Source organism: Mustela nigripes, chromosome 7 (genome assembly GCF_022355385.1).
Source record: "Mustela nigripes isolate SB6536 chromosome 7, MUSNIG.SB6536, whole genome shotgun sequence".
Classification (NCBI taxonomy): domain Eukaryota; kingdom Metazoa; phylum Chordata; class Mammalia; order Carnivora; family Mustelidae; genus Mustela; species Mustela nigripes.
In genome coordinates this window covers 60,167,042-60,182,095 of record NC_081563.1, presented here as the reverse complement: position 1 = coordinate 60,182,095, position 15,054 = coordinate 60,167,042, and the positions used below count along the sequence as shown (strand labels likewise).

The 15,054-nt window shown below is 40.9% G+C and overlaps 1 protein-coding gene and 1 non-coding gene across 3 annotated transcripts in view; both read left to right on the top strand.

Moving 5' to 3' along the window:
- Positions 1–15,054, top strand: part of B3GNT2 (UDP-GlcNAc:betaGal beta-1,3-N-acetylglucosaminyltransferase 2) — a 165,430-nt gene that overhangs the window by 114,500 nt on the left and 35,876 nt on the right. The gene's annotated exons all lie outside the window — the stretch shown is intronic.
- On the top strand, positions 1,974–2,046 carry TRNAK-UUU (transfer RNA lysine (anticodon UUU)). The gene has a single exon. It is a non-coding gene; the product is annotated as a tRNA-Lys (tRNA).

Here is a 15,054-nt window from a genome sequence, read left to right as displayed (position 1 = left end):
CTCAGGTCATGATCTCAGAGTCCTGGGATCGAGTCCCGCATCGGGCTCTCTGCTCAGCAGGGAGCCTGCTTCCCTCTCTCTCTCTCTGCCTGCCTCTCCATCTACTTGTGATTTCTCTCTGTCAAATAAATAAATAAAATCTTTAAAAAAAAAAAAAATGAGGAGAAGTAATTGCCGGTCATTCCACAGCCCATCTGCACAGGCACAGTTCAGGGTTTTAGCTGAAATGGTCTGGGTGGTGTGCAGGTGGTGGGGGGTGGGGATCTGGGGTTTCATCTGCCTGAGTTTAGAGGTAAGCCAGAAAGAAGAGCTTAAGGAAAAATGTAAGACAAAGGTTAGTAAGTACAAGCAGTGGGCAGTAAAGGTCAGGTCTTGGAGTTTTGTTGGTGACACCTTTTTTGGCCTAAGGTTGTATATAAATCTCAATCATATGGCCACCTCCCTGGGTCACATATCTTTGTGACATTTCCATGCATTGCAACTAGTAGTGGGGAAGGGAAGAGATGTTTTCCTCCCCTTTGATTACGTTATTTTTGGAGTTTATTGAAGTTTCTTGTGACCTAATAATGATGGCAGAGTCCACTAATTTTGAAAATGTTCTGGAGATACATGAGAATAAAATAGATTTTTAATTTTCAGATTATAAGCTTGATATATCAGCAGCTCTATTTTTTTTGAAGATTTTATTTATTTATTTGACGGAGATCACAAGTAGGCAGAGAGACAGGCAGAGAGAGAGGAAGGGAAGCAGGCTCCCTGCTGAGCAGAGAACCCGATTCGGGGTTCGATCCCAGGACCCTGAGATCATGACCCGAGCTGAAGGCAGAGGCTTAACCCACTGAGCCACCCACTGAGCCACCCCGGCACCCCAGCAGCTCTATTTTTAAAACTATGTTATTTAAGGTCTTACCTTATGACTATAACCTTAAAGAGAGGTAAATTAATCTCCCTTACTTATGTGTCTCTGTTTCTCCTTGTATTTCCTCTAGCTTTCACTTTGTTAATGTATATTAATTGTTACATAGATATTCATAAAAGTTTTATTTTTTGGGACTCTCATAATCTTACTATTTGAATAACTCATTTAATAATTTTTTTCCAGAATTCATTCTAGAATTCTATTTCTATTTCTATTGAGATCATGATGTCTGGGGCGTCTGAGTGGAGCATGAGTTGAGCGTCTGCTTTTTTTTTTTTTAATTTTTAATTTTTTATAAACATATATTTTTATCCCCGGGAGTACAGGTCTGTGAATGGCCAGGTTTACACACTTCACAGCACTCCCCAAAGCGTCTGCTTTTGACTCAGGTCATGATCTCAGGGTCCTGGGATCAAGCCCTGCGTTAGGCTCCTTGCTCAGCGGGGAGCCTTCTCCTCCCTTTCCTTCTGCTCTCTCCCTGCTTCTACTCTCTCTCTCTCTCTATCAAATAAATAATTAAAATCTTTAAAAAAAAAACTCAAGCCCCACAAAAAAAATGAAAAATAAAAGATCATGATGTCTGCTAAACTTTATACTTACTTTGTAAAAACACCTTTTCTCATCCTTTTCAATCCTTCTTAATCATCTTGTTTTATCATTAGGTTTTAGTTTGTGATCTGAGTCTCTCAAAACAGGTGAATTTGGCCTATTTAGACCTCTTGGTATGACGTTATGTTTGGATCTGTTGTATTTGTTTTATTCCTATGTTTGTGTTTTTAGTGATAATTTGGAAGGTTTAGTGATATTTGGAAGGTAACTACTAGAATACCTTTATAGACTTCTTGAAAAATAATTTTCAGAAAAAAAGAAAAGCTTGACTGTTGCTCAGATACAAGAATGGGTGTGTGCTAAAGATTTTATTTTACTCCTCAATTAGCTGGAGAACCAGACAGGTGTTAGAACAGGTTCAGGGGAAAAGTCAAAGGAACACAAATTTAAATGAAATAAAGGGATTGAATTATAATTGGAGGCAGAACTATTTTTTTACAGGGACGCCTGGCTGGCTCAGTCGGTAGGGCATGGGACTTTTAATCTCAGGGTCATGAGTTCAAACCCTATGTCAGGTGTGAAGCCTACTTAAAAACACATAAGTAGGGGCACCTGGGGGGCTCACTCGTTAAGTGTCTGCCTTCGGCTTAGGCCATGATCCCAGGATCCTGGGATCAAGCCCCGCATCGGGATCCCTGCTCAGCAGTGAGCCTGCTTCTCCCTCTCCTACTCCCCCTGCTTGTGTTCCCTCTTTTGCTGTGTCTTTCTCCGTCAAATAAATAAATAAAATCTTTATTGAAAAAAAAAATACAGTTAAGTCTTCTGAGGACCTAAATTAACCTCAAGTTTCTAAATGAAAACAAAACAAACATGAAGTCCCCTGGTTTTTCCAGCGGGGGAAGGAAGTCCAAGGAAAGGACCAAACAATACAGATTTGCATAGCTATCATTTACCTGCAGTTTACAAGAAGTGCAGAACTGCTCAAAGAGAATGAGTCTGAATCTCCTGGGGAACAGCCAGGAGGGTGGGCTGAAGAGGACCCACAGCTCTTGACTTAAGTACAACATTTCTTTTTATAGGCTTAAAATTATATGATACCCTTTTAATCCTCTATTTCTTTAGACATATGTACCCATTTTTTATAGGTTGAGCAGTTCATCCTGGCTTCAGCACTGTAAGTCCCATGTCCTGGGAAAACCGGGACAGAGGGTCATCCTAATTTTCTACTACAAGCAATGAGGGAATTACTCTATTTCCTCTTCTTTGCTGAGGAAGCTCTTTCTGTCTTGGTGGTAAGCAGCCTTGACTACTCTTGAAGCTTTTAAAGATCCCGATGCCTGGGCCTCATCCCCCCATAGATTCTCATTTAATCAGTCTGGGATGTGGCTTGTACATCTGGGAGTTTTAAAAGCTACTGAGGTAATTCTCATGTTTAGAATCAGAGACTGGGAACTACTGGTATGTAAAGATATGGAACTTTCTGCAAGATGTACTAAGTGCAGAACAATGTATGTGGTATGCCACCAGCATGTAGAAGATGGAATAGAAGAAGAAAATATTTCTGTATATTAGTATGCATATACTATCTTTGGAAGGATGCATAAACTATCTTTGGAAGGAATTGTTAACATTAGTTACTGCCAGGGATGTCAGCTGGGCATTGGGAAGACTTCTCACTGCCTACTTTTTGACCTTGTGAATCTGTTATCTATTTTTAACTGTTATTTTAAAGTTCTACCTCTTTAATCTGGAAAAAGCATTTACTGTCCCGAAAAAGTAGATATATAGTTAAATAGACTGTAGGATCTTTCATTTTTTTTAAATGCTCCCAACACATACAAATTGAACTACAGCCCAGCAAAGAGCTATGCATAGAAAACGTTTTCTAAGGAAGGAAGTTTAAAATACATTACTCCAAAATTACATGAATATATCACATTACAAAATTTAAAAACATACATATATGCAAATACACATACATATACACACACAAACACATCCAACAAAGCGTGTCTCAGTGGTAAAACTATGACTTTTATTTCTTGTATCTTTTTAAAACATAGAAGCCATCTTCATTATTTTTATAATACAAATAAAAAATAGAAACGTAATAATCATGTTTTTATCTAAAGGCAGGGCTTTGGCTCCCCTGGAAGGAGTCAGCTTTATCTTGCTGGGGTAGCACCTTTAGTTCTTCTTCCTTCCTTCCTGTGCCACGTGGGATCCTTTCTCACCAGAGAGGAAGCCCAACTGCTGAGGCTTCAAAATCAGCCCAACTGCCTCATGGCAGCACCTGGGGAAGGGCTAGCCCTGGAGCTGGGCAGCCACCAGTCGATGCCAGGTAAACTTTCCTCATTGCTTCCCACACAGTGAACACTGTGCTCAGCTGTGTTGGGGGGCAAAAGGTCAGCAGACAGGACTTTCCCAGCAAGACCTTGCCTGTCAGAGGTGGTGTCCTGAACATGTGCACATAAACAGGTTTGTCCTAATTTATGGGGCCAGGATGAGAGTATCAGTGGAAGCCCACATTCCATATATCTAAATATTGGAAAGCTGTCACTCAAGTGAACACACTTTTGACTGACATATTATCTGTTTTATTTCTTTGATAAATATGACTTCAACTGACCTGAGAAGACCAGGTTTGAGTGTAGAATTTCCTCTTATTCCATGGGGTTCTGTGTGTGGACATAGCTGTGGTGGGTATCTTCTTATATCCAGTCCCCCACCCCCAACCTCTTGATATCTACACCCTTGTGTAATCCCCTCCTCTCAAGTATGGGCAAGATCTGTCAGTGCTTCTAACTAATAGAATGTGGCAAGTAGGTTGGAATTTCACTTCCATGTTTAGGTTAAATAAAATAGTGGCTTCTCATTAGCAGACTGTCCCCTTCTGGCTTTGATGAAGCAAGTTGCCAGGCGGGAGAGGCCTATATAACAAGGAAATGTGGGTAGCCTCCACATAATAGCCAGCAAGGAACCAAGTCCTGCAGTCCAGTGACCCTTGAGGAATAGAAATTCTGCCAACAGTTGTCCCAACTTAGAAGCATGGGGCTCTTGCATGGCTCAGTTGGTTAAGCATCTGTCTTCAATTCAGGTCATGATCCTGAAGTCCCGGGATCGAGTCCCACAGGGGCTTTCTGGTCAGTGGAGAGCCTGCTTCTCCCTCTGCCCCTCACCCCACTCGTGCTCGCTCCCTCAAATAAAATCTTTAAGAAAAAAAAAAATAAATTTAAGAATAAAAAAAAAAAAAAAGAATTTAGAAGCATATCCTTCCCCAGTCAAGTCTACAGATGAGACTCCAGTCCTGGACAACACCTTGTGATAGATCCTAAAACTGAGGACCCATCTAAGCCCTGCCCAGATTCCTAACCCACAGAAACTGTGAGACAATAAATATGCTGTTTTAAGTTGATAAGTTTATCATAATTTGTTACACAATAGAAAATTAATATAATGGCTCTGATGGAAGAGTTGGCCTTTGGCCATGGCTCTCAGGTAGTCACTTACTCATTTTCTCTTCCCAGCCCCTCTTCATCTTGAATCTTGAGGGGCCTCATGTTCATTTCTGTAGATATCCTGGCTTTCATGTCAGTTCTGTCATCCCCGTTCTCCACTCCTAGATAACCTTTAAGCCCAGAGGTACGCACATACTCAACTAGTGCTACCCATGGGAGCAGTGCTGCCCTTGGGAATACAGACCAGAGGGCAGTTTCTATCAAGCCCTGAGAATGGCTCAAGGTCCTTTGTGCAGGGAATTCCAGGGTCCTAAGTACTCAGAACATCCTAGGAGAGGGACTTCAGGTCCTTGCCCCCCACCCCACCCAGACTCTCTACCCCCACTGGAAAAGGCATGGCTAGAGAAGGAACAAAGCAAGGCTTACCAAAGCACAGGCCAAGGCCAGGGACCCTTCCTGCCCACTCTAAGGCCAGCACTGCACTCCTGAGAAGCACTGGCTGGGCCCAGGTGGACTGGATCCGACTCGGAGAGCTGCCTGAGGAGCATAAATGAGCAGACTGCAGCACATCTGATGGAAATCTTTAAAGGGAGCTGTTGGTTGAGCAGAACCATGTAAGTGGGAGAGCTTAGGGATCAGGAGAAATGGGAAGGTCTCCAAAAGAGCCGCCAGAACTGAATTGTTGCCTCCCAGTGATGTGGTTTCTTTAGGGCAGAGTGATGAGGAGTTTGGACTATAGAGTCAGAGTGCATCTGTTCAAATCCTGCCTCTGCACCCTGGCTGTGTGACATTAGTCAAATTACCTAAACTCTCTGGATATCAGTTTCCTCAACTGCAAAATGGGGATAATAATAGTATCTATCCCTTAAGTTTGCGGAGAGGACCAATACAGGTAAAATGCCTGGTAAATGCTTCATGAATATTGGCTATTGTTAAGGAAACTGAGGCTTAAAGCAGATGAAAGATTGTCTTTCTGCTCCTCAGTGCTATTTGCCTTGCTTCAGAGGTTAGAGAGAGAAGCAAAGAGGGTTTTATTCAGTTTTATTCATTTGTGTAAGAAGCATTTATAGTGGGGGCCGGGGAACTGGCCTTCAAGATGGGCCACTTTGGTGTCAACATTATTTTGAGTTAAAAGCAATCTAAACCCAGCAGATTCAGGAAAAGATTTTTACCTCCCCCTCAACTGCCTGCTTGTACCAGGAAGAGAGCTATTAATAGAGATTTCATTTTACCTAAGAAACTTAACTGCATAATATGGCAACTTTTATTGTCCAGACATCTGCTAATGATCTTTCTCCCCTTTGTATCTTCAGACTCTACCCCTCTCCTTAGTTCATATAAGCATCAGGTTGCCTCACTATCTTTTGAATTTCCATGACTGTGTGGATTCCTGTACATATGCTATTAAATTTGATTTTCTACTGTTAGTCTGTCTCATGTCAATTTGCTTCTTAGTCCACCTAGAAGGACCTTGAAGGATATAAGAAATTCTTCCTCCTCAATGATGGGAACTTTCGACATTGGTCCTAACTCACACCTTCCTGCCTCAAACTCCATGACGGTCACAACGGGGGGAAAGTGCTGCTGGAGTGAGGGGATAAGGGTCCTGTGGTTTCTGTCTTTAACAACTGTGTGTCCTTGGGCAAGGCACCTGGGCTCTGTTTTCCCATCTGTGAAGTAAAGGGGTTATCAGTGTGCCTTGAAGTGTGGACCACAGACCTGCAGCCTCGACATCACCTGGAGCCTGCTAGAAGGGCAAAATCTCAGGCTCTACCTGGACCTTTTGATGCAGAATCTCTGGGGCCAAGGCCTGAGAATTTGCATTTCTAACACACCCTCTTGGTAATTTTTTGCTCACTGAAATTGGAGGACTATCAGAGGTCTTCACAGACCTGGCTTGGCAGACCCCTCTGGGCACTGATGCAGGAAGCCCAATGGGCTGGGCTTCCTGGCGCCAAGCCTGACCTGTACTGGTCTCCACCAGAGACTACGCTTTCACAGACACCTGTGGGGTCCTAAGGAAACAGGTGCTGTGCTTCCACTCAGTAGAGTTTAGAAACTGCTTGTTACAGTCTGAATGTTTGTGCTTCCCAGTTTGTAACTTGACATTCAAACCCCTGAAGGTGATATTAGGAGGAGGTGGGCTTTTGGCAGGGGCTTTAGTCTTGAGGGTAGAGCCCTCACAAATGGGATTCGTGCCTTTGGAAAAGAGGCCCCGGAGAACTCCCTACCTGCTTTGTCACGAGAGGTTGCAATGGGAAGCTGGCAACTCAGCAGCATAGGGCCCTCACCTGACCATGCTGGTATCCTAATCCCAGACTTTTGGCTTCCAGAACTGTGAGGTAGAAATTTCTGTTGTTCTTAAGGCACCCAGTGTGCACTACTTTGCTATATCCGCCTGAAAGGACTAAGACACTGCTGGCTTGGGGGTGGGGTTGGCTATATAATTTGTGGGGCCCAGTGCAAAATGAAAATACAAGGCCCCTTGTTGAAAAAACAGGAGAAAAGCTTTTTTTCTTGCTTCTGCTGTCTCCCTCTTGACTTTTCATGTGTTTTAAAATTTGCTATTTCATGTCATGGCCCTTCAGGCATGGGGGCACTTGCAGGGTAAGTGTAGGTCCAGCCCCCACCCTCCCTGGGTTTGCACTTAGGCCCTTGCTGTGGGCCTTGCAGTTTGCAGGTGACCTCTGAGCTCTGGTTGAAGCAAAAGTGATTGCTGCTGGGAGAAAGCAGAGCAGCTAGCAGCAACCTGGTACTTGGGGTGATTAATGAATGCATTTGGAAATTTCCTTCTGCTTTGTCCTGAGCCTGCACCTGAACTGTGGTTGATACAGCAGTACATTTCTGTATAATCTCTTTTGACAGCCAGGAGGAGGGCAAACCCACAAGACTAACCCAATTACAGTAAAAGAGAGATCTGGCTGCTCCCTGTTGGCAAGGTCAACCCAAGGGCATCCCAGTTCAGGGACCTAGTGCTTCTGGACCAGCGAGCTGCCAGCACAGAAAGTACTTTCCCGTCCAGCTCTTTGGCATATTTTTACTTCGTGACAAATGGTGGCTGTCACTCCTGGGCTGTGTTAAGTAGGGTGGTGTGAAGGGAGCCAAAGGGTTCAGGCTCCTTGTACCCCCATAGCTGGGCCTGAGCTACATCAGCCCAGGAGAGGATGTACAGTGGGGAGAGCCCTCATCAGGGACTCAGAAAAACTGAGGTCTCTTCCTGTTCTATCTCACAGAGTGACCTTGGTAGACTTTCAGCCTCCCTGGGCCTCTGTATTCTCATCTGTAACATAAAGATACTCAGATTATTTCCCAGCTCTGCCTCTCCCTTATTTAACATATCATCTGGTTAAGGATTTAAAAGATGTATTTCAGTCTGTGCAGTTAATTTTATAGGAAGGGTGTGAAGAACATAGGGCAAAGTGAGATAGAAACTGTAAGGTGGGTTGGTTACATCGGGAAAGACTAAAATGTCATTAAAGAACTTGATGCTTCTTTTGTAGGCAAGGGGAGACCATTGAAGGCATATAAAGAGGGAAAGGGATATCTTCAGAGCTGATGAAGTAGAAGGCCAAGTTTCAGAGGAATTGAGGATTAAAAGAAGTTAGTTAAGGGGCTATGCACAGGTGTTTGTCCTTACCAGACAGTATCAAATTGCCTTCCTGAGGGCTGTCCAAATTTACACTCCTCCCCAGCAGACTAAGAGAGTTTTTATTTCCGTACAAACTCATTGTTTTTGACAATATCAGACCTCTACATTTTTACCAACTAACAGGTGTGAATTGGCATTTCATTGTGATTTTTCTTTTCCTTCCTTCCTTCCTTCCTTCCTTCCTTCCTTCCTTCCTTCCTTCCTTCCTTTCTTCTTCTCCTTCTCCTTCTTGATTTTATTTGTTTGAAAGAGAGAGAGAACATAAACAGGGGGAGTGTCAGAGGGAGAGGGAGAAGCAGGCTGGAGCCCAGGACCCAGAGATTAGGGCCTGAGCTGAAGGCAGACGCTTTACTAACTGAGCCACTCAGGTGCCCCTGTGGGTTTGTAGGATTTTTAAAAAGTAATTTCTGTACCCAGTGTGGGGCTTGAACTAATGACCCCAATATCAGGAATTGCAGGCTTTACCAACCCCATATTTACCAGATATTTAGGCTTCCTCTTCTATGAGTTTCCTATTCAGTCTTTTGTCTGTTTTTCTCTATGTTCTTTTTTTTTTTTTTAAAGATTTTATTTATTTATTTGACAGAGAGAGATCACAAGTAGGCAGAGAGGCAGGCAGAGAGAGAGGAGGAAGCAGGCTCCCTGCTGAGCAGAGAGCCCGATGTGGGACTCGATCCCAAGATCCTGAGATCATGACCTGAGCCGAAGGCAGAGGCTTAATCCACTGAGCCACCCAGGCGCCCCCTCTATGTTCTTTTAAAATTCCCCCTCCCTTATTGATTCTGGATACTAATCTTTGGTCAGCTACAAGCAATATGAATGTATTTTCTCAGTTTGTAGTGGCTTTAGAAAAGCAATCAGATCATTGCAATAGTTGAATTTATTGACATTTTTAGTTCATTCTTTGATATCTTTTAAAGAAACCCTTCTCTGAAGTCCTAAAGCTGTTTTTTTATTTCTCCTGTATTATCTAAAAAATTTAATGTTTTATTTTTCATTTTTAAGCCTTTGCACATTGAACTTAGGTTTGTATATAGTATAGGACAAGGAAAGATCAGATTGGATATAATTTTATCTTTTTCCATGTGGATACCCAGTTGTCCCAGCATTGCATACTGAACGGTTGGTTCACTTCAGCCAGGAAAAGGGTGGGAGCAGCCAAGGGCCAACTCCCAGGGTTGCAAGCAACTGAAGCTGAAGTGAGCACCTTCATTTTTGTACCTTGGGCACCGTATTTGCCTCAGTTTATCCTTGCCTTGCTGTCATTCTGTCCTTCCAGGGAACCCAGCCCGTGGCAAAAATGTTTGTCCTGATTCTAACACACATGAAACTCTGGATCTCTTGTTTAGGATTTTAGGTTCCTGAGACAGACGAGTCCCCGCCCCCCACTTCATGTTAATTTCAGTACAATTAACACACAATGTTATATTAGTTTCAGGTGTACAATATAGTGATTCCACAGTTCTATACACTGCTCAGTGCTTATCACTTAATCCCCCTCACCTATTTCTCCCATTCCCCCCACCTCCCCTCTGGTAACCGTCAGTTTGCTCTCTACAGTTCAGAGTCTAGTTTTTGGTTTGTCTTTCTTTCTTTGTTCATTTGCTTTCTTCCTGAAATTCCACATACGAATGAGGTCATTTGATATTGGTCTTTCTCTGACCTATTTCCCTCAGCATTATATCCTCTAGATCCATCCATGTTGTTGCACAGGGCATGATTTCATCCTTTTTTATGGCTGAGTATCATATATATATATACTGCATCTTCTTTATCCATTCATCTATTGATGGACACTTGGATTGCTTTCATAATTTGGCTATTGTAAATAATGCTGCAATAAACATAAGGGTACATATATCTTTTCAAATTCATGTTTTCATATTCTATGGGTAAATACCAATAGTGGATCATATGGTAGTTTTATTTTCAATTTTTTTTAAGAAACTCCGTTCTATTCTCCAGTGGTTGGACTGATTTATAGTCTCACCAACAGTCATGAGTGTTCCCTTTTTTCCATATCCCCACAAACACTTGTTGTTTGCTGTGTTTTTAATTTTAGCCATTCTGACAGATGTGAAATGATACTGTGGTTTTGGTTTGCATTTCTCTGATGATGAGTGATGTTGAGCATCTCTTCATATGTCTCTTGGCCATCTGTATTGTCTTCTTCGAAGAAATGTCTGTTCAGGGCTTCTGCCCATTTATAAAGTGGATTATTTTTTTGTTTATATATTGAGTCCCATAAAATTCTTTATATATCTTGGCTACTAACCCTTTATTGTGTATATCATTTGCAAATGTCCTTTCCCATTCAGTAGGTTGTGTTTTTTTTTTTTTTTGCTTTGTTGATTATTTCCTTTGCTGTGCAGAAGCTTTTTATTTTGATGTAGTTCCAATAATTAAGTTTGCTTTTGTTTTCCTTGCCTCGGGAGACCTATCTAGAAAAATATTTGTATGGCTGATATCAAAGAAATTACTGCTTGTGCTCTCTTTAGGATTTTTATGGCTTCAGGTCTCACATTTAGCTCCTTAATCCACTTCAAGTTTACTTTTGTGTGTAGTATAAGAAAGGGGTCCATTTTCATAGTTTTGCATGTAAGCTTTCCAGTTTTCTCAACACCATTTGTGGAAGAGACTGTTTTTTTCCCCACTGCATATTCTTACCTCCTTTGTTATAGATTAACTGGCCATATAAATGTGGGTTTATTTCTGGGCTCTCTATTCTACTGAGATCACATAGGTGTCTATTTTTATATCAGTACCATACTGTTTTGATTATTATGGCTTTGTAGTATATCTTGAAATCTGTGGGACTTCCAGTTTTGTTATTTTTCAAGATTTCTTTGGCTTTTCAGGGTCTTTTGTGGGTCCATACAAATTTTAAGGTTACTTGTTCTAGTTCTGTGAAAAATGCTGTTGGTTCTTTGATAGGGATTGCATGGAATCTGTAGATTGCTTTGGGTAGTATAGACATTTTTAACAATATTTGTTCTTCCAATCCATGAGCATGGAACGTCTTTCCATTTGTTTCTGTTGTCTTTAATTTCTTTCATCAATACTCTATAGTTTTCAGAGTATAGATCTTTCATCTCCTTTGTTAAGTTTATTCCTAGGTATTTTAGTATTTTTGGTGCAGTTGTAAGTGGGTTTTCTTAATTTCTCATTTTGTTACTTCATTATTAGTCTATACAAATGCAACAGATTTCTGTATATTGATTTTGTATCCTGTGAACTTACTGAATTCATTTATCAGTTCTAGTAGTTTTTCGGTGGAGTCTTTAGGATTTTCTATCTATAATATCCATATCATCCACAAATAGTGGAAGTTTTATTTTTTCCTTACAATTTGGCTGCCTTTTATTTCTTTTTTTGTCTGACTGCTGTGGCTAGGACTAATACTATTTTGAATAAAAGTGGTGAAAGTGGACCTCTTTATCTTGTTCCTGATCTTAGGGTAAAAACTCTGTTTTTCATCATTGAGTATGAAGTTTGCTCTGGGTTTTTCATAGATGGCCTTTATTATATGGAGGTATATTCACTCTAACCCTACTTTGTTGAAGGTCTTTATCGTGAATGGATGTTTTACTATGTCAAATGCTTTTTCTGCATCTAGTGAAATGGTTATATGAATCCTGTCCTTTCTCTTATATTGATGTGATGTATTACATTGATTAATTTGCAGATACTGAGCCACACTTGCATCCCAGGAATAAATCCCATGTGATTGTGGTGAATGATTTTTTTTTTTTAATGTATTGTTGGATTCAGTTTGCTAATATCCTGCTGAGGCTTTTTACATCTATATTCATCAGAGATATTGGCCTATAGTTTAGTTTTCTCTTCCTTCCTTCCTTCCTTTTTTTTTTAGTAGTGTCTTTATAAGGTTAACAGAGGTTACCTTTATAGGGTAGCAGAGTAACACTGGCCTCATAGGATGAATTTGGAAGCTTTTCTTTCTCTTATGTTTTGTGGCATACTTTGAGAAAAATAGGTATGAACTCTTTAAATGTCTGGTAGAATTTGCCTATGAAGCCATATGGTCTTAGACTTTTGTTTGTTGTGAGTTTTTTTTTTTTTTTTTTTACTGATTCAATTTAATTGCTGGTATCCAGTCTGTTCATATATTCTATTTCTTCCTGTTTCAGTTTTGGTAGGTTGTATGTTTCTAGGAATTTATCCATTTCTTCCCGGTTGTCCAATTTGTGGGTGGATAATTTTTTATAATATCCTCATAATTCTCTGTGTTTCTATAATGTTGGTGATTATTTCCTCTTTAATTTCTGATTTTGAGTTCTCTCTCTCTTTTCTGATGAGTCTGGCTTAATATTTATCAAATTTGTTGTTTTTTTCAAAGAACCAGCTCCTGGTTTCATTGATCAGTTCTATCACTTTTTTGGTTTCCATTTTGTTTGTTTCTGCTCTAATCTTTTTTTTTCTCCCCCCCCCCCCTGCTCTAATCTTTATTATTTCCTTCCTTCTACTGATCTGGGGTTTTACTGTTTCTTCTTTTCCTAGCTCCCTTAACTGTAGAGTCAGGTTTTTTATTTGAGATTTTTTTTTTTGCTTCCTTCGGTAGGACTGAATTGCTATAAACTTCCTTCTTAAAACCACTTTTGCTGCTTCCCCCAAATTTTGGGCAGTTGTATTTTCGTTTTCATTTGCCTCTGTGTATTTTTGGATTTCCTCTTTGATTTCTCAGTTGACCCATTCATTGTTTAGTAGCATATTATTTAATGTCTATATATTTGTGCTCTTTCCAAATTTTTTTCATGTTGATTCTTTTTTTTTATTATTTCTTTAAGATTTTATTTATTTATTTGACAGACAGAGATCACAAGTAGGCAGAGAGGCAGGCAGAGAGAGAGAGGAAGAAGCAGGCTCCCCGTGGAGCAGAGAGCCCGATGTGGGGCTTGATCCCAGAATCCTGGAATCATGACCTGAGCCGAAGGCAGAGGCTTTAACCCACTGAGCCACCCTGGAACCCCTTCATGTGGATTCTTGAGAAATCAGATGATTTCTTCTTGATTTCTAGTTTCATAGTGTCGTGGTCAGAAAAGATGCATGATATGACTCCAGGGTTTTTTAATTTGTTGAGATTTGTTTTGTGGTCTAATACGTGATCTCTTCTGGAGAATGTTTCATGTACATTTGAAGAATGTGTATTCTGTTTTAGGATGGAATGTTCTGAATATATCTGTTAAATCCATCTGGTCCAAGGTATAATTCAAAGCTACTATTTGAATCAACTACTATTGATTTTGGATGATCTATCCATTGATGTATATAGGATGTTAAAGTCCCCTACTATTGTTATATTACTATTGATGACTTTATGTTTATTATTAGCTGCTTTATATATTTGAGTGCTCCTATGTTGGATTCATAGTGATAATTATTATATCTTCTTGTTGGATTTTTCCCATAGTGTCCTTCTTTGAGGCAGGAGAGTCTTCATGAAGAAGGAAAAGGAAGCTTGAATCTTCTATCTGCTCCAGGCTGAGGAAGGAGGGATGCCTGGGTCTGGAGGAGGAGGGATAAATAGATCTATTGCCCTTGATGTGCTATTAGAGCCTTTTATGGTTTTCTGACACTTCTGGGGGCAAGGGGCTGGTGCAACAGGAACTATCCCCTCCACACTGTCTTGAGTGGACCCTGAAGGGTCTGGCAATTGTGGATTCTGCCCCTTGCATTCTTTAGAGAATGTGGGAAGTTCTTGAGGGCACCCCAGACAGTTTAAGCTACTACATAGGTATGGGACAGGGAATATTATAAGTGGACAAAGATTTATTTCTTTTAATTCTCTTTCAGTCTTTCTAATTGTGTCTCTGAGAAAGACTCCCTTTGGTGTAACTGGTCAAACTTCTCTAACACTTGCTCACCTCCTTTTTAACTCCTAGAGGTTGGGCTTTAGGCTTTGAAGCCTTGGGGGCTATGGTATCTGACTAAATATTTTATCACGTTGTTTTATTTTCATTGTATTCATTTTTGGAGGATTGCCTTCTATTCTGTCAAGTGATGGCAGTTTGCTATTAGTGATGCTAATGGCAAGTTCCTATTAATTAATTAAGTTTAAAGTAGGCTCCATGCCCAGTGTGGAGCCCAGTGTGGGGCTTGAACTCATGACCCTGAGATCAAGATCTGAGGTGAGATCAAGAGTCAGATGCTTAACCAACTGAGTCACTCAGGTGCTCCAGAAAGTTCTTATTTATTTATTTATTTATTTATTTTAAAGATTTTATTTATTTGACACAGAGAGAAATAGGGAGAGTGAGAAAGATAGAGAGCACACAAGCGGGGGGGGGGTGGCAGCAGGCAGATGGAGAAGCAGGCTCCCCACAGAGCAGAGAGCCCCAGCCCGATGTGGGGCTCAATCTCAGGGCCCTGGGATCATGACCTGAGCTGAAGGCAGAGGTTTGGCTGACTGAGCTACCCAGCCATCCCAGAAAGTTCCATTTTAATACATGCATTTGAGCAAA